General features: G+C 40.9%; 40 non-coding genes across 40 annotated transcripts; all 40 read right to left on the reverse strand.

The window, feature by feature from the left end:
* Positions 1 to 7: 7 nt before the first annotated feature.
* Positions 8 to 126, reverse strand: LOC120429376 (5S ribosomal RNA). Its single transcript, XR_005607313.1, has one exon. It is a non-coding gene; the product is annotated as a 5S ribosomal RNA (ribosomal RNA).
* Positions 127 to 427: 301 nt separating this feature from the next.
* Positions 428 to 546, reverse strand: LOC120429374 (5S ribosomal RNA). The gene has a single exon (XR_005607311.1). It is a non-coding gene; the product is annotated as a 5S ribosomal RNA (ribosomal RNA).
* A 301-nt stretch (positions 547 to 847) lies between these two features.
* Positions 848 to 966, reverse strand: LOC120429373 (5S ribosomal RNA). Its single transcript, XR_005607310.1, has one exon. It is a non-coding gene; the product is annotated as a 5S ribosomal RNA (ribosomal RNA).
* Positions 967 to 1,267: 301 nt separating this feature from the next.
* Positions 1,268 to 1,386, reverse strand: LOC120429372 (5S ribosomal RNA). The gene has a single exon (XR_005607309.1). It is a non-coding gene; the product is annotated as a 5S ribosomal RNA (ribosomal RNA).
* Positions 1,387 to 1,689: 303 nt separating this feature from the next.
* Positions 1,690 to 1,808, reverse strand: LOC120429371 (5S ribosomal RNA). Its single transcript, XR_005607308.1, has one exon. It is a non-coding gene; the product is annotated as a 5S ribosomal RNA (ribosomal RNA).
* A 301-nt stretch (positions 1,809 to 2,109) lies between these two features.
* LOC120429370 (5S ribosomal RNA) lies at positions 2,110 to 2,228 on the reverse strand. Its single transcript, XR_005607307.1, has one exon. It is a non-coding gene; the product is annotated as a 5S ribosomal RNA (ribosomal RNA).
* A 301-nt stretch (positions 2,229 to 2,529) lies between these two features.
* LOC120429369 (5S ribosomal RNA) lies at positions 2,530 to 2,648 on the reverse strand. The gene has a single exon (XR_005607306.1). It is a non-coding gene; the product is annotated as a 5S ribosomal RNA (ribosomal RNA).
* Positions 2,649 to 2,949: 301 nt separating this feature from the next.
* LOC120429368 (5S ribosomal RNA) lies at positions 2,950 to 3,068 on the reverse strand. Its single transcript, XR_005607305.1, has one exon. It is a non-coding gene; the product is annotated as a 5S ribosomal RNA (ribosomal RNA).
* Positions 3,069 to 3,369: 301 nt separating this feature from the next.
* Positions 3,370 to 3,488, reverse strand: LOC120429366 (5S ribosomal RNA). The gene has a single exon (XR_005607304.1). It is a non-coding gene; the product is annotated as a 5S ribosomal RNA (ribosomal RNA).
* Positions 3,489 to 3,790: 302 nt separating this feature from the next.
* Positions 3,791 to 3,909, reverse strand: LOC120429365 (5S ribosomal RNA). The gene has a single exon (XR_005607303.1). It is a non-coding gene; the product is annotated as a 5S ribosomal RNA (ribosomal RNA).
* Positions 3,910 to 4,208: 299 nt separating this feature from the next.
* Positions 4,209 to 4,327, reverse strand: LOC120429364 (5S ribosomal RNA). Its single transcript, XR_005607302.1, has one exon. It is a non-coding gene; the product is annotated as a 5S ribosomal RNA (ribosomal RNA).
* Positions 4,328 to 4,629: 302 nt separating this feature from the next.
* On the reverse strand, positions 4,630 to 4,748 carry LOC120429362 (5S ribosomal RNA). Its single transcript, XR_005607300.1, has one exon. It is a non-coding gene; the product is annotated as a 5S ribosomal RNA (ribosomal RNA).
* Positions 4,749 to 5,049: 301 nt separating this feature from the next.
* Positions 5,050 to 5,168, reverse strand: LOC120429361 (5S ribosomal RNA). Its single transcript, XR_005607299.1, has one exon. It is a non-coding gene; the product is annotated as a 5S ribosomal RNA (ribosomal RNA).
* A 301-nt stretch (positions 5,169 to 5,469) lies between these two features.
* Positions 5,470 to 5,588, reverse strand: LOC120429360 (5S ribosomal RNA). Its single transcript, XR_005607298.1, has one exon. It is a non-coding gene; the product is annotated as a 5S ribosomal RNA (ribosomal RNA).
* A 305-nt stretch (positions 5,589 to 5,893) lies between these two features.
* LOC120429359 (5S ribosomal RNA) lies at positions 5,894 to 6,012 on the reverse strand. Its single transcript, XR_005607297.1, has one exon. It is a non-coding gene; the product is annotated as a 5S ribosomal RNA (ribosomal RNA).
* A 300-nt stretch (positions 6,013 to 6,312) lies between these two features.
* On the reverse strand, positions 6,313 to 6,431 carry LOC120429358 (5S ribosomal RNA). The gene has a single exon (XR_005607296.1). It is a non-coding gene; the product is annotated as a 5S ribosomal RNA (ribosomal RNA).
* A 299-nt stretch (positions 6,432 to 6,730) lies between these two features.
* Positions 6,731 to 6,849, reverse strand: LOC120429357 (5S ribosomal RNA). The gene has a single exon (XR_005607295.1). It is a non-coding gene; the product is annotated as a 5S ribosomal RNA (ribosomal RNA).
* Positions 6,850 to 7,146: 297 nt separating this feature from the next.
* On the reverse strand, positions 7,147 to 7,265 carry LOC120429356 (5S ribosomal RNA). The gene has a single exon (XR_005607294.1). It is a non-coding gene; the product is annotated as a 5S ribosomal RNA (ribosomal RNA).
* A 302-nt stretch (positions 7,266 to 7,567) lies between these two features.
* On the reverse strand, positions 7,568 to 7,686 carry LOC120429355 (5S ribosomal RNA). Its single transcript, XR_005607293.1, has one exon. It is a non-coding gene; the product is annotated as a 5S ribosomal RNA (ribosomal RNA).
* Positions 7,687 to 7,984: 298 nt separating this feature from the next.
* Positions 7,985 to 8,103, reverse strand: LOC120429354 (5S ribosomal RNA). The gene has a single exon (XR_005607292.1). It is a non-coding gene; the product is annotated as a 5S ribosomal RNA (ribosomal RNA).
* A 297-nt stretch (positions 8,104 to 8,400) lies between these two features.
* Positions 8,401 to 8,519, reverse strand: LOC120429353 (5S ribosomal RNA). The gene has a single exon (XR_005607291.1). It is a non-coding gene; the product is annotated as a 5S ribosomal RNA (ribosomal RNA).
* A 297-nt stretch (positions 8,520 to 8,816) lies between these two features.
* On the reverse strand, positions 8,817 to 8,935 carry LOC120429350 (5S ribosomal RNA). Its single transcript, XR_005607289.1, has one exon. It is a non-coding gene; the product is annotated as a 5S ribosomal RNA (ribosomal RNA).
* Positions 8,936 to 9,232: 297 nt separating this feature from the next.
* LOC120429349 (5S ribosomal RNA) lies at positions 9,233 to 9,351 on the reverse strand. Its single transcript, XR_005607288.1, has one exon. It is a non-coding gene; the product is annotated as a 5S ribosomal RNA (ribosomal RNA).
* Positions 9,352 to 9,648: 297 nt separating this feature from the next.
* Positions 9,649 to 9,767, reverse strand: LOC120429348 (5S ribosomal RNA). Its single transcript, XR_005607287.1, has one exon. It is a non-coding gene; the product is annotated as a 5S ribosomal RNA (ribosomal RNA).
* A 297-nt stretch (positions 9,768 to 10,064) lies between these two features.
* On the reverse strand, positions 10,065 to 10,183 carry LOC120429347 (5S ribosomal RNA). The gene has a single exon (XR_005607286.1). It is a non-coding gene; the product is annotated as a 5S ribosomal RNA (ribosomal RNA).
* Positions 10,184 to 10,480: 297 nt separating this feature from the next.
* LOC120429346 (5S ribosomal RNA) lies at positions 10,481 to 10,599 on the reverse strand. Its single transcript, XR_005607285.1, has one exon. It is a non-coding gene; the product is annotated as a 5S ribosomal RNA (ribosomal RNA).
* Positions 10,600 to 10,899: 300 nt separating this feature from the next.
* LOC120429345 (5S ribosomal RNA) lies at positions 10,900 to 11,018 on the reverse strand. Its single transcript, XR_005607284.1, has one exon. It is a non-coding gene; the product is annotated as a 5S ribosomal RNA (ribosomal RNA).
* Positions 11,019 to 11,315: 297 nt separating this feature from the next.
* LOC120429344 (5S ribosomal RNA) lies at positions 11,316 to 11,434 on the reverse strand. Its single transcript, XR_005607283.1, has one exon. It is a non-coding gene; the product is annotated as a 5S ribosomal RNA (ribosomal RNA).
* Positions 11,435 to 11,735: 301 nt separating this feature from the next.
* LOC120429343 (5S ribosomal RNA) lies at positions 11,736 to 11,854 on the reverse strand. The gene has a single exon (XR_005607282.1). It is a non-coding gene; the product is annotated as a 5S ribosomal RNA (ribosomal RNA).
* Positions 11,855 to 12,152: 298 nt separating this feature from the next.
* LOC120429342 (5S ribosomal RNA) lies at positions 12,153 to 12,271 on the reverse strand. Its single transcript, XR_005607281.1, has one exon. It is a non-coding gene; the product is annotated as a 5S ribosomal RNA (ribosomal RNA).
* Positions 12,272 to 12,568: 297 nt separating this feature from the next.
* LOC120429341 (5S ribosomal RNA) lies at positions 12,569 to 12,687 on the reverse strand. The gene has a single exon (XR_005607280.1). It is a non-coding gene; the product is annotated as a 5S ribosomal RNA (ribosomal RNA).
* A 297-nt stretch (positions 12,688 to 12,984) lies between these two features.
* Positions 12,985 to 13,103, reverse strand: LOC120429339 (5S ribosomal RNA). Its single transcript, XR_005607278.1, has one exon. It is a non-coding gene; the product is annotated as a 5S ribosomal RNA (ribosomal RNA).
* A 297-nt stretch (positions 13,104 to 13,400) lies between these two features.
* On the reverse strand, positions 13,401 to 13,519 carry LOC120429338 (5S ribosomal RNA). Its single transcript, XR_005607277.1, has one exon. It is a non-coding gene; the product is annotated as a 5S ribosomal RNA (ribosomal RNA).
* A 299-nt stretch (positions 13,520 to 13,818) lies between these two features.
* LOC120429337 (5S ribosomal RNA) lies at positions 13,819 to 13,937 on the reverse strand. The gene has a single exon (XR_005607276.1). It is a non-coding gene; the product is annotated as a 5S ribosomal RNA (ribosomal RNA).
* Positions 13,938 to 14,238: 301 nt separating this feature from the next.
* On the reverse strand, positions 14,239 to 14,357 carry LOC120429336 (5S ribosomal RNA). The gene has a single exon (XR_005607275.1). It is a non-coding gene; the product is annotated as a 5S ribosomal RNA (ribosomal RNA).
* Positions 14,358 to 14,656: 299 nt separating this feature from the next.
* On the reverse strand, positions 14,657 to 14,775 carry LOC120429334 (5S ribosomal RNA). Its single transcript, XR_005607274.1, has one exon. It is a non-coding gene; the product is annotated as a 5S ribosomal RNA (ribosomal RNA).
* Positions 14,776 to 15,074: 299 nt separating this feature from the next.
* LOC120429333 (5S ribosomal RNA) lies at positions 15,075 to 15,193 on the reverse strand. Its single transcript, XR_005607273.1, has one exon. It is a non-coding gene; the product is annotated as a 5S ribosomal RNA (ribosomal RNA).
* A 297-nt stretch (positions 15,194 to 15,490) lies between these two features.
* Positions 15,491 to 15,609, reverse strand: LOC120429332 (5S ribosomal RNA). Its single transcript, XR_005607272.1, has one exon. It is a non-coding gene; the product is annotated as a 5S ribosomal RNA (ribosomal RNA).
* Positions 15,610 to 15,909: 300 nt separating this feature from the next.
* Positions 15,910 to 16,028, reverse strand: LOC120429331 (5S ribosomal RNA). Its single transcript, XR_005607271.1, has one exon. It is a non-coding gene; the product is annotated as a 5S ribosomal RNA (ribosomal RNA).
* Positions 16,029 to 16,327: 299 nt separating this feature from the next.
* LOC120429330 (5S ribosomal RNA) lies at positions 16,328 to 16,446 on the reverse strand. The gene has a single exon (XR_005607270.1). It is a non-coding gene; the product is annotated as a 5S ribosomal RNA (ribosomal RNA).
* Between the last annotated feature and the right edge of the window lie 268 nt (positions 16,447 to 16,714).

Consider the following 16,714-nt stretch of genomic DNA (forward strand, 5'->3'; position numbering starts at 1 on the left):
GCAAAAATGCCAACGACACGCGACGTTCCCAAGCGGTCACCCATCTAAGTACTAATCGCGCCCGATGTTGCTTAACTTCGGTGATCGGACGAGAACCGGTGTTTTCAACATGGTATGATCGTTGACAAAGTTTGGCTGTTCTGGAAGGACTTTTGTGCTGTTTGTTTTGTGGTGGGTGAGATTGGGAGAATATTTTTCTCTCTTTGAATTTGAATGTGTTGCTTTTGTGTGTGCTTTGATGCAAACAAAAAGGAATCGTGTTTTTTTTGGGTGATTTTGAGCGTGTGTGCCTGGGTTCGAATCCCGTCGGGGGCAAAATAAAACTTTTTTTTCCGTTGGTAAAATTCTTTTTTATCAACTGAATATTGTAAAATAGACAAAGAAAATTGATAATCAATCTCGATTTCATGGTGCAAAATAGCAAAAATGCCAACGACACGCGACGTTCCCAAGCGGTCACCCATCTAAGTACTAATCGCGCCCGATGTTGCTTAACTTCGGTGATCGGACGAGAACCGGTGTTTTCAACATGGTATGATCGTTGACAAAGTTTGGCTGTTCTGGAAGGACTTTTGTGCTGTTTGTTTTGTGGTGGGTGAGATTGGGAGAATATTTTTCTCTCTTTGAATTTGAATGTGTTGCTTTTGTGTGTGCTTTGATGCAAACAAAAGGGAATCGTGTTTTTTTTGGGTGATTTTGAGCGTGTGTGCCTGGGTTCGAATCCCGTCGGGGGCAAAATAAAACTTTTTTTTCCGTTGGTAAAATTCTTTTTTATCAACTGAATATTGTAAAATAGACAACGGAAATTGATAATCAATCGCGATTTCATGGTGCAAAATAGCAAAAATGCCAACGACACGCGACGTTCCCAAGCGGTCACCCATCTAAGTACTAATCGCGCCCGATGTTGCTTAACTTCGGTGATCGGACGAGAACCGGTGTTTTCAACATGGTATGATCGTTGACAAAGTTTGGCTGTTCTGGAAGGACTTTTGTGCTGTTTGTTTTGTGGTGGGTGAGATTGGGAGAATATTTTTCTCTCTTTGAATTTGAATGTGTTGCTTTTGTGTGTGCTTTGATGCAAACAAAAGGGAATCGTGTTTTTTTTGGGTGATTTTGAGCGTGTGTGCCTGGGTTCGAATCCCGTCGGGGGCAAAATAAAACTTTTTTTTCCGTTGGTAAAATTCTTTTTTATCGCCTGAATATTGTAAAATAGACAAAGAAAATTGATAATCAATCTCGATTTCATGGTGCAAAATAGCAAAAATGCCAACGACACGCGACGTTCCCAAGCGGTCACCCATCTAAGTACTAATCGCGCCCGATGTTGCTTAACTTCGGTGATCGGACGAGAACCGGTGTTTTCAACATGGTATGATCGTTGACAAAGTTTGGCTGTTCTGGAAGGACTTTTGTGCTGTTTGTTTTGTGGTGGGTGAGATTGGGAGAATATTTTTCTCTCTTTGAATTTGAATGTGTTGCTTTTGTGTGTGCTTTGATGCAAACAAAAGGGAATCGTGTTTTTTTTGGGTGATTTTGAGCGTGTGTGCCTGGGTTCGAATCCCGTCGTGGGCAAAATAAAAGTTTTTTTTTTCCGTTGGTAAAATTCTTTTTTATCAGCTGAATATTGTAAAATAGACAAAGAAAATTGATAATCAATCTCGATTTCATGGTGCAAAATAGCAAAAATGCCAACGACACGCGACGTTCCCAAGCGGTCACCCATCTAAGTACTAATCGCGCCCGATGTTGCTTAACTTCGGTGATCGGACGAGAACCGGTGTTTTCAACATGGTATGATCGTTGACAAAGTTTGGCTGTTCTGGAAGGACTTTTGTGCTGTTTGTTTTGTGGTGGGTGAGATTGGGAGAATATTTTTCTCTCTTTGAATTTGAATGTGTTGCTTTTGTGTGTGCTTTGATGCAAACAAAAGGGAATCGTGTTTTTTTTGGGTGATTTTGAGCGTGTGTGCCTGGGTTCGAATCCCGTCGGGGGCAAAATAAAACTTTTTTTTCCGTTGGTAAAATTCTTTTTTATCGCCTGAATATTGTAAAATAGACAAAGAAAATTGATAATCAATCTCGATTTCATGGTGCAAAATAGCAAAAATGCCAACGACACGCGACGTTCCCAAGCGGTCACCCATCTAAGTACTAATCGCGCCCGATGTTGCTTAACTTCGGTGATCGGACGAGAACCGGTGTTTTCAACATGGTATGATCGTTGACAAAGTTTGGCTGTTCTGGAAGGACTTTTGTGCTGTTTGTTTTGTGGTGGGTGAGATTGGGAGAATATTTTTCTCTCTTTGAATTTGAATGTGTTGCTTTTGTGTGTGCTTTGATGCAAACAAAAGGGAATCGTGTTTTTTTGGGGTGATTTTGAGCGTGTGTGCCTGGGTTCGAATCCCGTCGGGGGCAAAATAAAACTTTTTTTTCCGTTGGTAAAATTCTTTTTTATCAACTGAATATTGTAAAATAGACAACGGAAATTGATAATCAATCGCGATTTCATGGTGCAAAATAGCAAAAATGCCAACGACACGCGACGTTCCCAAGCGGTCACCCATCTAAGTACTAATCGCGCCCGATGTTGCTTAACTTCGGTGATCGGACGAGAACCGGTGTTTTCAACATGGTATGATCGTTGACAAAGTTTGGCTGTTCTGGAAGGACTTTTGTGCTGTTTGTTTTGTGGTGGGTGAGATTGGGAGAATATTTTTCTCTCTTTGAATTTGAATGTGTTGCTTTTGTGTGTGCTTTGATGCAAACAAAAAGGAATCGTGTTTTTTTTGGGTGATTTTGAGCGTGTGTGCCTGGGTTCGAATCCCGTCGGGGGCAAAATAAAACTTTTTTTTCCGTTGGTAAAATTCTTTTTTATCAGCTGAATATTGTAAAATAGACAAAGAAAATTGATAATCAATCTCGATTTCATGGTGCAAAATAGCAAAAATGCCAACGACACGCGACGTTCCCAAGCGGTCACCCATCTAAGTACTAATCGCGCCCGATGTTGCTTAACTTCGGTGATCGGACGAGAACCGGTGTTTTCAACATGGTATGATCGTTGACAAAGTTTGGCTGTTCTGGAAGGACTTTTGTGCTGTTTGTTTTGTGGTGGGTGAGATTGGGAGAATATTTTTCTCTCTTTGAATTTGAATGTGTTGCTTTTGTGTGTGCTTTGATGCAAACAAAAAGGAATCGTGTTTTTTTGGGGTGATTTTGAGCGTGTGTGCCTGGGTTCGAATCCCGTCGGGGGCAAAATAAAACTTTTTTTTCCGTTGGTAAAATTCTTTTTTATCAACTGAATATTGTAAAATAGACAACGGAAATTGATAATCAATCGCGATTTCATGGTGCAAAATAGCAAAAATGCCAACGACACGCGACGTTCCCAAGCGGTCACCCATCTAAGTACTAATCGCGCCCGATGTTGCTTAACTTCGGTGATCGGACGAGAACCGGTGTTTTCAACATGGTATGATCGTTGACAAAGTTTGGCTGTTCTGGAAGGACTTTTGTGCTGTTTGTTTTGTGGTGGGTGAGATTGGGAGAATATTTTTCTCTCTTTGAATTTGAATGTGTTGCTTTTGTGTGTGCTTTGATGCAAACAAAAGGGAATCGTGTTTTTTTTGGGTGATTTTGAGCGTGTGTGCCTGGGTTCGAATCCCGTCGGGGGCAAAATAAAACTTTTTTTTTCCGTTGGTAAAATTCTTTTTTATCAGCTGAATATTGTAAAATAGACAAAGAAAATTGATAATCAATCTCGATTTCATGGTGCAAAATAGCAAAAATGCCAACGACACGCGACGTTCCCAAGCGGTCACCCATCTAAGTACTAATCGCGCCCGATGTTGCTTAACTTCGGTGATCGGACGAGAACCGGTGTTTTCAACATGGTATGATCGTTGACAAAGTTTGGCTGTTCTGGAAGGACTTTTGTGCTGTTTGTTTTGTGGTGGGTGAGATTGGGAGAATATTTTTCTCTCTTTGAATTTGAATGTTGCTTTTGTGTGTGCTTTGATGCAAACAAAAGGGAATCGTGTTTTTTTTGGGTGATTTTGAGCGTGTGTGCCTGGGTTCGAATCCCGTCGGGGGCAAAATAAAACTTTTTTTTCCGTTGGTAAAATTCTTTTTTATCAACTGAATATTGTAAAATAGACAACGGAAATTGATAATCAATCTCGATTTCATGGTGCAAAATAGCAAAAATGCCAACGACACGCGACGTTCCCAAGCGGTCACCCATCTAAGTACTAATCGCGCCCGATGTTGCTTAACTTCGGTGATCGGACGAGAACCGGTGTTTTCAACATGGTATGATCGTTGACAAAGTTTGGCTGTTCTGGAAGGACTTTTGTGCTGTTTGTTTTGTGGTGGGTGAGATTGGGAGAATATTTTTCTCTCTTTGAATTTGAATGTGTTGCTTTTGTGTGTGCTTTGATGCAAACAAAACGGGAATCGTGTTTTTTTGGGGTGATTTTGAGCGTGTGTGCCTGGGTTCGAATCCCGTCGGGGGCAAAATAAAACTTTTTTTTCCGTTGGTAAAATTCTTTTTTATCAACTGAATATTGTAAAATAGACAAAGAAAATTGATAATCAATCTCGATTTCATGGTGCAAAATAGCAAAAATGCCAACGACACGCGACGTTCCCAAGCGGTCACCCATCTAAGTACTAATCGCGCCCGATGTTGCTTAACTTCGGTGATCGGACGAGAACCGGTGTTTTCAACATGGTATGATCGTTGACAAAGTTTGGCTGTTCTGGAAGGACTTTTGTGCTGTTTGTTTTGTGGTGGGTGAGATTGGGAGAATATTTTTCTCTCTTTGAATTTGAATGTGTTGCTTTTGTGTGTGCTTTGATGCAAACAAAAGGGAATCGTGTTTTTTTTGGGTGATTTTGAGCGTGTGTGCCTGGGTTCGAATCCCGTCGGGGGCAAAATAAAACTTTTTTTTCCGTTGGTAAAATTCTTTTTTATCAACTGAATATTGTAAAATAGACAAAGAAAATTGATAATCAATCTCGATTTCATGGTGCAAAATAGCAAAAATGCCAACGACACGCGACGTTCCCAAGCGGTCACCCATCTAAGTACTAATCGCGCCCGATGTTGCTTAACTTCGGTGATCGGACGAGAACCGGTGTTTTCAACATGGTATGATCGTTGACAAAGTTTGGCTGTTCTGGAAGGACTTTTGTGCTGTTTGTTTTGTGGTGGGTGAGATTGGGAGAATATTTTTCTCTCTTTGAATTTGAATGTGTTGCTTTTGTGTGTGCTTTGATGCAAACAAAAGGGAATCGTGTTTTTTTTGGGTGATTTTGAGCGTGTGTGCCTGGGTTCGAATCCCGTCGGGGGCAAAATAAAACTTTTTTTTCCGTTGGTAAAATTCTTTTTTATCGCCTGAATATTGTAAAATAGACAAAGAAAATTGATAATCAATCTCGATTTCATGGTGCAAAATAGCAAAAATGCCAACGACACGCGACGTTCCCAAGCGGTCACCCATCTAAGTACTAATCGCGCCCGATGTTGCTTAACTTCGGTGATCGGACGAGAACCGGTGTTTTCAACATGGTATGATCGTTGACAAAGTTTGGCTGTTCTGGAAGGACTTTTGTGCTGTTTGTTTTGTGGTGGGTGAGATTGGGAGAATATTTTTCTCTCTTTGAATTTGAATGTGTTGCTTTTGTGTGTGCTTTGATGCAAACAAAAAGGAATCGTGTTTTTTTGGGGTGATTTTGAGCGTGTGTGCCTGGGTTCGAATCCCGTCGGGGGCAAAATAAAAGTTTTTTTTTTTTTCGTTGGTTAAATTCTTTTTTATCAGCTGAATATTGTAAAATAGACATGGAAAATTGATAATCAATCTCGATTTCATGGTGCAAAATAGCAAAAATGCCAACGACACGCGACGTTCCCAAGCGGTCACCCATCTAAGTACTAATCGCGCCCGATGTTGCTTAACTTCGGTGATCGGACGAGAACCGGTGTTTTCAACATGGTATGATCGTTGACAAAGTTTGGCTGTTCTGGAAGGACTTTTGTGCTGTTTGTTTTGTGGTGGGTGAGATTGGGAGAATATTTTTCTCTCTTTGAATTTGAATGTTGCTTTTGTGTGTGCTTTGATGCAAACAAAAGGGAATCGTGTTTTTTTGGGGTGATTTTGAGCGTGTGTGCCTGGGTTCGAATCCCGTCGGGGGCAAAATAAAAGTTTTTTTTTCCGTTGGTAAAATTCTTTTTTATCAGCTGAATATTGTAAAATAGACAAAGAAAATTGATAATCAATCTCGATTTCATGGTGCAAAATAGCAAAAATGCCAACGACACGCGACGTTCCCAAGCGGTCACCCATCTAAGTACTAATCGCGCCCGATGTTGCTTAACTTCGGTGATCGGACGAGAACCGGTGTTTTCAACATGGTATGATCGTTGACAAAGTTTGGCTGTTCTGGAAGGACTTTTGTGCTGTTTGTTTTGTGGTGGGTGAGATTGGGAGAATATTTTTCTCTCTTTGAATTTGAATGTTGCTTTTGTGTGTGCTTTGATGCAAACAAAAGGGAATCGTGTTTTTTTGGGGTGATTTTGAGCGTGTGTGCCTGGGTTCGAATCCCGTCGGGGGCAAAATAAAACTTTTTTTTCCGTTGATAAAATTCTTTTTTATCAACTGAATATTGTAAAATAGACAACGGACATTGATAATCAATCTCGATTTCATGGTGCAAAATAGCAAAAATGCCAACGACACGCGACGTTCCCAAGCGGTCACCCATCTAAGTACTAATCGCGCCCGATGTTGCTTAACTTCGGTGATCGGACGAGAACCGGTGTTTTCAACATGGTATGATCGTTGACAAAGTTTGGCTGTTCTGGAAGGACTTTTGTGCTGTTTGTTTTGGGTGGGTGAGATGGGAGAATATTTTTCTCTCTTTGAATTTGAATGTTGCTTTTGTGTGTGCTTTGATGCAAACAAAAGGGAATCGTGTTTTTTTGGGGTGATTTTGAGCGTGTGTGCCTGGGTTCGAATCCCGTCGGGGGCAAAATAAAACTTTTTTTTCCGTTGGTAAAATTCTTTTTTATCAGCCTGAATATTGTAAAATAGACAAGAAAATTGATAATCAATCTCGATTTCATGGTGCAAAATAGCAAAAATGCCAACGACACGCGACGTTCCCAAGCGGTCACCCATCTAAGTACTAATCGCGCCCGATGTTGCTTAACTTCGGTGATCGGACGAGAACCGGTGTTTTCAACATGGTATGATCGTTGACAAAGTTTGGCTGTTCTGGAAGGACTTTTGTGCTGTTTGTTTTGTGGTGGGTGAGATTGGGAGAATATTTTTCTCTCTTTGAATTTGAATGTGTTGCTTTTGTGTGTGCTTTGATGCAAACAAAAGGGAATCGTGTTTTTTTGGGGTGATTTTGAGCGTGTGTGCCTGGGTTCGAATCCCGTCGGGGGCAAAATAAAACTTTTTTTTTCCGTTGGTAAAATTCTTTTTTATCAACTGAATATTGTAAAATAGACAACGGAAATTGATAATCAATCTCGATTTCATGGTGCAAAATAGCAAAAATGCCAACGACACGCGACGTTCCCAAGCGGTCACCCATCTAAGTACTAATCGCGCCCGATGTTGCTTAACTTCGGTGATCGGACGAGAACCGGTGTTTTCAACATGGTATGATCGTTGACAAAGTTTGGCTGTTCTGGAAGGACTTTTGTGCTGTTTGTTTTGGGTGGGTGAGATGGGAGAATATTTTTCTCTCTTTGAATTTGAATGTTGCTTTTGTGTGTGCTTTGATGCAAACAAAAGGGAATCGTGTTTTTTTTGGGTGATTTTGAGCGTGTGTGCCTGGGTTCGAATCCCGTCGGGGGCAAAATAAAACTTTTTTTTTCCGTTGGTAAAATTCTTTTTTATCAGCTGAATATTGTAAAATAGACAAAGAAAATTGATAATCAATCGCGATTTCATGGTGCAAAATAGCAAAAATGCCAACGACACGCGACGTTCCCAAGCGGTCACCCATCTAAGTACTAATCGCGCCCGATGTTGCTTAACTTCGGTGATCGGACGAGAACCGGTGTTTTCAACATGGTATGATCGTTGACAAAGTTTGGCTGTTCTGGAAGGACTTTTGTGCTGTTTGTTTGGGTGGGTGAGATTGGGAGAATATTTTTCTCTCTTTGAATTTGAATGTTGCTTTTGTGTGTGCTTTGATGCAAACAAAAGGGAATCGTGTTTTTTTGGGGTGATTTTGAGCGTGTGTGCCTGGGTTCGAATCCCGTCGGGGGCAAAATAAAACTTTTTTTTCCGTTGATAAAATTCTTTTTTATCAACTGAATATTGTAAAATAGACAAAGAAAATTGATAATCAATCGCGATTTCATGGTGCAAAATAGCAAAAATGCCAACGACACGCGACGTTCCCAAGCGGTCACCCATCTAAGTACTAATCGCGCCCGATGTTGCTTAACTTCGGTGATCGGACGAGAACCGGTGTTTTCAACATGGTATGATCGTTGACAAAGTTTGGCTGTTCTGGAAGGACTTTTGTGCTGTTTGTTTTGGGTGGGTGAGATGGGAGAATATTTTTCTCTCTTTGAATTTGAATGTTGCTTTTGTGTGTGCTTTGATGCAAACAAAAGGGAATCGTGTTTTTTTGGGGTGATTTTGAGCGTGTGTGCCTGGGTTCGAATCCCGTCGGGGGCAAAATAAAAGTTTTTTTTCCGTTGGTAAAATTCTTTTTTATCAGCTGAATATTGTAAAATAGACAACGGAAATTGATAATCAATCTCGATTTCATGGTGCAAAATAGCAAAAATGCCAACGACACGCGACGTTCCCAAGCGGTCACCCATCTAAGTACTAATCGCGCCCGATGTTGCTTAACTTCGGTGATCGGACGAGAACCGGTGTTTTCAACATGGTATGATCGTTGACAATGTTTGGCTGTTCTGGAAGGACTTTTGTGCTGTTTGTTTTGGGTGGGTGAGATGGGAGAATATTTTTCTCTCTTTGAATTTGAATGTAGCTTTTGTGTGTGCTTTGATGCAAACAAAAGGGAATCGTGTTTTTTTGGGGTGATTTTGAGCGTGTGTGCCTGGGTTCGAATCCCGTCGGGGGCAAAATAAAAGTTTTTTTTCCGTTGGTAAAATTCTTTTTCATCAGCTGAATATTGTAAAATAGACAACGGAAATTGATAATCAATCTCGATTTCATGGTGCAAAATAGCAAAAATGCCAACGACACGCGACGTTCCCAAGCGGTCACCCATCTAAGTACTAATCGCGCCCGATGTTGCTTAACTTCGGTGATCGGACGAGAACCGGTGTTTTCAACATGGTATGATCGTTGACAATGTTTGGCTGTTCTGGAAGGACTTTTGTGCTGTTTGTTTTGGGTGGGTGAGATGGGAGAATATTTTTCTCTCTTTGAATTTGAATGTAGCTTTTGTGTGTGCTTTGATGCAAACAAAAGGGAATCGTGTTTTTTTGGGGTGATTTTGAGCGTGTGTGCCTGGGTTCGAATCCCGTCGGGGGCAAAATAAAAGTTTTTTTTTCGTTGGTAAAATTCTTTTTCATCAGCTGAATATTGTAAAATAGACAACGGAAATTGATAATCAATCTCGATTTCATGGTGCAAAATAGCAAAAATGCCAACGACACGCGACGTTCCCAAGCGGTCACCCATCTAAGTACTAATCGCGCCCGATGTTGCTTAACTTCGGTGATCGGACGAGAACCGGTGTTTTCAACATGGTATGATCGTTGACAATGTTTGGCTGTTCTGGAAGGACTTTTGTGCTGTTTGTTTTGGGTGGGTGAGATGGGAGAATATTTTTCTCTCTTTCAATTTGAATGTTACTTTTGTGTGTGCTTTGATGCAAACAAAAGGGAATCGTGTTTTTTTGGGGTGATTTTGAGCGTGTGTGCCTGGGTTCGAATCCCGTCGGGGGCAAAATAAAAGTTTTTTTTTCGTTGGTAAAATTCTTTTTTATCAGCTGAATATTGTAAAATAGACAACGGAAATTGATAATCAATCTCGATTTCATGGTGCAAAATAGCAAAAATGCCAACGACACGCGACGTTCCCAAGCGGTCACCCATCTAAGTACTAATCGCGCCCGATGTTGCTTAACTTCGGTGATCGGACGAGAACCGGTGTTTTCAACATGGTATGATCGTTGACAAAGTTTGGCTGTTCTGGAAGGACTTTTGTGCTGTTTGTTTTGGGTGGGTGAGATGGGAGAATATTTTTCTCTCTTTCAATTTGAATGTTACTTTTGTGTGTGCTTTGATGCAAACAAAAGGGAATCGTGTTTTTTTGGGGTGATTTTGAGCGTGTGTGCCTGGGTTCGAATCCCGTCGGGGGCAAAATAAAACTTTTTTTTCCGTTGGTAAAATTCTTTTTTATCAACTGAATATTGTAAAATAGACAACGGAAATTGATAATCAATCTCGATTTCATGGTGCAAAATAGCAAAAATGCCAACGACACGCGACGTTCCCAAGCGGTCACCCATCTAAGTACTAATCGCGCCCGATGTTGCTTAACTTCGGTGATCGGACGAGAACCGGTGTTTTCAACATGGTATGATCGTTGACAAAGTTTGGCTGTTCTGGAAGGACTTTTGTGCTGTTTGTTTTGTGGTGGGTGAGATTGGGAGAATATTTTTCTCTCTTTGAATTTGAATGTTGCTTTTGTGTGTGCTTTGATGCAAACAAAAGGGAATCGTGTTTTTTTGGGGTGATTTTGAGCGTGTGTGCCTGGGTTCGAATCCCGTCGGGGGCAAAATAAAACTTTTTTTTTCCGTTGGTAAAATTCTTTTTTATCAACTGAATATTGTAAAATAGACAACGGAAATTGATAATCAATCTCGATTTCATGGTGCAAAATAGCAAAAATGCCAACGACACGCGACGTTCCCAAGCGGTCACCCATCTAAGTACTAATCGCGCCCGATGTTGCTTAACTTCGGTGATCGGACGAGAACCGGTGTTTTCAACATGGTATGATCGTTGACAAAGTTTGGCTGTTCTGGAAGGACTTTTGTGCTGTTTGTTTTGGGTGGGTGAGATGGGAGAATATTTTTCTCTCTTTGAATTTGAATGTAGCTTTTGTGTGTGCTTTGATGCAAACAAAAGGGAATCGTGTTTTTTTGGGGTGATTTTGAGCGTGTGTGCCTGGGTTCGAATCCCGTCGGGGGCAAAATAAAAGTTTTTTTTTCGTTGGTAAAATTCTTTTTCATCAGCTGAATATTGTAAAATAGACATAGAAAATTGATAATCAATCTCGATTTCATGGTGCAAAATAGCAAAAATGCCAACGACACGCGACGTTCCCAAGCGGTCACCCATCTAAGTACTAATCGCGCCCGATGTTGCTTAACTTCGGTGATCGGACGAGAACCGGTGTTTTCAACATGGTATGATCGTTGACAAAGTTTGGCTGTTCTGGAAGGACTTTTGTGCTGTTTGTTTTGTGGTGGGTGAGATTGGGAGAATATTTTTCTCTCTTTGAATTTGAATGTGTTGCTTTTGTGTGTGCTTTGATGCAAACAAAAGGGAATCGTGTTTTTTTTGGGTGATTTTGAGCGTGTGTGCCTGGGTTCGAATCCCGTCGGGGGCAAAATAAAACTTTTTTTTCCGTTGGTAAAATTCTTTTTTATCACTGAATATTGTAAAATAGACAACGGAAAATTGATAATCAATCTCGATTTCATGGTGCAAAATAGCAAAAATGCCAACGACACGCGACGTTCCCAAGCGGTCACCCATCTAAGTACTAATCGCGCCCGATGTTGCTTAACTTCGGTGATCGGACGAGAACCGGTGTTTTCAACATGGTATGATCGTTGACAATGTTTGGCTGTTCTGGAAGGACTTTTGTGCTGTTTGTTTTGGGTGGGTGAGATGGGAGAATATTTTTCTCTCTTTGAATTTGAATGTTGCTTTTGTGTGTGCTTTGATGCAAACAAAAGGGAATCGTGTTTTTTTGGGGTGATTTTGAGCGTGTGTGCCTGGGTTCGAATCCCGTCGGGGGCAAAATAAAAGTTTTTTTTTCCGTTGGTAAAATTCTTTTTCATCAGCTGAATATTGTAAAATAGACAACGGAAATTGATAATCAATCTCGATTTCATGGTGCAAAATAGCAAAAATGCCAACGACACGCGACGTTCCCAAGCGGTCACCCATCTAAGTACTAATCGCGCCCGATGTTGCTTAACTTCGGTGATCGGACGAGAACCGGTGTTTTCAACATGGTATGATCGTTGACAATGTTTGGCTGTTCTGGAAGGACTTTTGTGCTGTTTGTTTTGGGTGGGTGAGATGGGAGAATATTTTTCTCTCTTTGAATTTGAATGTAGCTTTTGTGTGTGCTTTGATGCAAACAAAAGGGAATCGTGTTTTTTTGGGGTGATTTTGAGCGTGTGTGCCTGGGTTCGAATCCCGTCGGGGGCAAAATAAAAGTTTTTTTTCCGTTGGTAAAATTCTTTTTTATCAGCTGAATATTGTAAAATAGACATGGAAAATTGATAATCAATCGCGATTTCATGGTGCAAAATAGCAAAAATGCCAACGACACGCGACGTTCCCAAGCGGTCACCCATCTAAGTACTAATCGCGCCCGATGTTGCTTAACTTCGGTGATCGGACGAGAACCGGTGTTTTCAACATGGTATGATCGTTGACAATGTTTGGCTGTTCTGGAAGGACTTTTGTGCTGTTTGTTTTGGGTGGGTGAGATGGGAGAATATTTTTCTCTCTTTGAATTTGAATGTAGCTTTTGTGTGTGCTTTGATGCAAACAAAAGGGAATCGTGTTTTTTTGGGGTGATTTTGAGCGTGTGTGCCTGGGTTCGAATCCCGTCGGGGGCAAAATAAAAGTTTTTTTTCCGTTGGTAAAATTCTTTTTCATCAGCTGAATATTGTAAAATAGACATAGAAAATTGATAATCAATCTCGATTTCATGGTGCAAAATAGCAAAAATGCCAACGACACGCGACGTTCCCAAGCGGTCACCCATCTAAGTACTAATCGCGCCCGATGTTGCTTAACTTCGGTGATCGGACGAGAACCGGTGTTTTCAACATGGTATGATCGTTGACAAAGTTTGGCTGTTCTGGAAGGACTTTTGTGCTGTTTGTTTTGGGTGGGTGAGATGGGAGAATATTTTTCTCTCTTTGAATTTGAATGTTGCTTTTGTGTGTGCTTTGATGCAAACAAAAGGGAATCGTGTTTTTTTGGGGTGATTTTGAGCGTGTGTGCCTGGGTTCGAATCCCGTCGGGGGCAAAATAAAACTTTTTTTTCCGTTGGTAAAATTCTTTTTTATCAACTGAATATTGTAAAATAGACAACGGAAATTGATAATCAATCTCGATTTCATGGTGCAAAATAGCAAAAATGCCAACGACACGCGACGTTCCCAAGCGGTCACCCATCTAAGTACTAATCGCGCCCGATGTTGCTTAACTTCGGTGATCGGACGAGAACCGGTGTTTTCAACATGGTATGATCGTTGACAAAGTTTGGCTGTTCTGGAAGGACTTTTGTGCTGTTTGTTTTGTGGTGGGTGAAGATGGGAGAATATTTTTCTCTCTTTGAATTTGAATGTTGCTTTTGTGTGTGCTTTGATGCAAACAAAAGGGAATCGTGTTTTTTTGGGGTGATTTTGAGCGTGTGTGCCTGGGTTCGAATCCCGTCGGGGGCAAAATAAAACTTTTTTTTCCGTTGGTAAAATTCTTTTTTATCACCTGAATATTGTAAAATAGACATAGAAAATTGATAATCAATCTCGATTTCATGGTGCAAAATAGCAAAAATGCCAACGACACGCGACGTTCCCAAGCGGTCACCCATCTAAGTACTAATCGCGCCCGATGTTGCTTAACTTCGGTGATCGGACGAGAACCGGTGTTTTCAACATGGTATGATCGTTGACAAAGTTTGGCTGTTCTGGAAGGACTTTTGTGCTGTTTGTTTTGTGGTGGGTGAGATTGGGAGAATATTTTTCTCTCTTTGAATTTGAATGTGTTGCTTTTGTGTGTGCTTTGATGCAAACAAAAGGGAATCGTGTTTTTTTTGGGTGATTTTGAGCGTGTGTGCCTGGGTTCGAATCCCGTCGGGGGCAAAATAAAAGTTTTTTTTCCGTTGGTAAAATTCTTTTTCATCAGCTGAATATTGTAAAATAGACAACGGAAATTGATAATCAATCTCGATTTCATGGTGCAAAATAGCAAAAATGCCAACGACACGCGACGTTCCCAAGCGGTCACCCATCTAAGTACTAATCGCGCCCGATGTTGCTTAACTTCGGTGATCGGACGAGAACCGGTGTTTTCAACATGGTATGATCGTTGACAAAGTTTGGCTGTTCTGGAAGGACTTTTGTGCTGTTTGTTTTGTGGTGGGTGAGATCGGGAGAATGTTTTTCTCTCTTTGAATTTGAATGTTGCTTTTGTGTGTGCTTTGATGCAAACAAAAGGGAATCGTGTTTTTTTGGGGTGATTTTGAGCGTGTGTGCCTGGGTTCGAATCCCGTCGGGGGCAAAATAAAAGTTTTTTTTCCGTTGGTAAAATTCTTTTTTATCAGCTGAATATTGTAAAATAGACCCAGAAAATTGATAATCAATCTCGATTTCATGGTGCAAAATAGCAAAAATGCCAACGACACGCGACGTTCCCAAGCGGTCACCCATCTAAGTACTAATCGCGCCCGATGTTGCTTAACTTCGGTGATCGGACGAGAACCGGTGTTTTCAACATGGTATGATCGTTGACAAAGTTTGGCTGTTCTGGAAGGACTTTTGTGCTGTTTGTTTTGTGGTGGGTGAGATCGGGAGAATGTTTTTCTCTCTTTGAATTTGAATGTTGCTTTTGTGTGTGCTTTGATGCAAACAAAAGGGAATCGTGTTTTTTTGGGGTGATTTTGAGCGTGTGTGCCTGGGTTCGAATCCCGTCGGGGGCAAAATAAAAGTTTTTTTTCCGTTGGTAAAATTCTTTTTCATCAGCTGAATATTGTAAAATAGACAACGGAAATTGATAATCAATCTCGATTTCATGGTGCAAAATAGCAAAAATGCCAACGACACGCGACGTTCCCAAGCGGTCACCCATCTAAGTACTAATCGCGCCCGATGTTGCTTAACTTCGGTGATCGGACGAGAACCGGTGTTTTCAACATGGTATGATCGTTGACAAAGTTTGGCTGTTCTGGAAGGACTTTTGTGCTGTTTGTTTTGGGTGGGTGAGATGGGAGAATATTTTTCTCTCTTTGAATTTGAATGTAGCTTTTGTGTGTGCTTTGATGCAAACAAAAGGGAATCGTGTTTTTTTGGGGTGATTTTGAGCGTGTGTGCCTGGGTTCGAATCCCGTCGGGGGCAAAATAAAACTTTTTTTTCCGTTGGTAAAATTCTTTTTTATCAACTGAATATTGTAAAATAGACAACGGAAATTGATAATCAATCTCGATTTCATGGTGCAAAATAGCAAAAATGCCAACGACACGCGACGTTCCCAAGCGGTCACCCATCTAAGTACTAATCGCGCCCGATGTTGCTTAACTTCGGTGATCGGACGAGAACCGGTGTTTTCAACATGGTATGATCGTTGACAAAGTTTGGCTGTTCTGGAAGGACTTTTGTGCGGTTTGTTTTGTGGTGGGTGAAGATGGGAGAATATTTTTCTCTCTTTGAATTTGAAATGTTGCTTTTGTGTGTGCTTTGATGCAAACAAAAGGGAATCGTGTTTTTTTGGGGTGATTTTGAGCGTGTGTGCCTGGGTTCGAATCCCGTCGGGGGCAAAATAAAACTTTTTTTTCCGTTGGTAAAATTCTTTTTTATCACCTGAATATTGTAAAATAGACAAAGAAAATTGATAATCAATCTCGATTTCATGGTGCAAAATAGCAAAAATGCCAACGACACGCGACGTTCCCAAGCGGTCACCCATCTAAGTACTAATCGCGCCCGATGTTGCTTAACTTCGGTGATCGGACGAGAACCGGTGTTTTCAACATGGTATGATCGTTGACAAAGTTTGGCTGTTCTGGAAGGACTTTTGTGCTGTTTGTTTTGTGGTGGGTGAGATTGGGAGAATATTTTTCTCTCTTTGAATTTGAATGTTGCTTTTGTGTGTGCTTTGATGCAAACAAAAGGGAATCGTGTTTTTTTTGGGTGATTTTGAGCGTGTGTGCCTGGGTTCGAATCCCGTCGGGGGCAAAATAAAACTTTTTTTTCCGTTGGTAAAATTCTTTTTTATCGCCTGAATATTGTAAAATAGACAAAGAAAATTGATAATCAATCTCGATTTCATGGTGCAAAATAGCAAAAATGCCAACGACACGCGACGTTCCCAAGCGGTCACCCATCTAAGTACTAATCGCGCCCGATGTTGCTTAACTTCGGTGATCGGACGAGAACCGGTGTTTTCAACATGGTATGATCGTTGACAAAGTTTGGCTGTTCTGGAAGGACTTTTGTGCTGTTTGTTTTGTGGTGGGTGAGATTGGGAGAATATTTTTCTCTCTTTGAATTTGAATGTTGCTTTTGTGTGTGCTTTGATGCAAACAAAAGGGAATCGTGTTTTTTTGGGGTGATTTTGAGCGTGTGTGCCTGGGTTCGAATCCCGTCGGGGGCAAAATAAAAGTTTTTTTTCCGTTGGTAAAATTCTTTTTTATCAACTGAATATTGTAAAATAGACATTAAAAATTGATAATCA

Source organism: Culex pipiens, chromosome 2 (genome assembly GCF_016801865.2).
Source record: "Culex pipiens pallens isolate TS chromosome 2, TS_CPP_V2, whole genome shotgun sequence".
Classification (NCBI taxonomy): domain Eukaryota; kingdom Metazoa; phylum Arthropoda; class Insecta; order Diptera; family Culicidae; genus Culex; species Culex pipiens.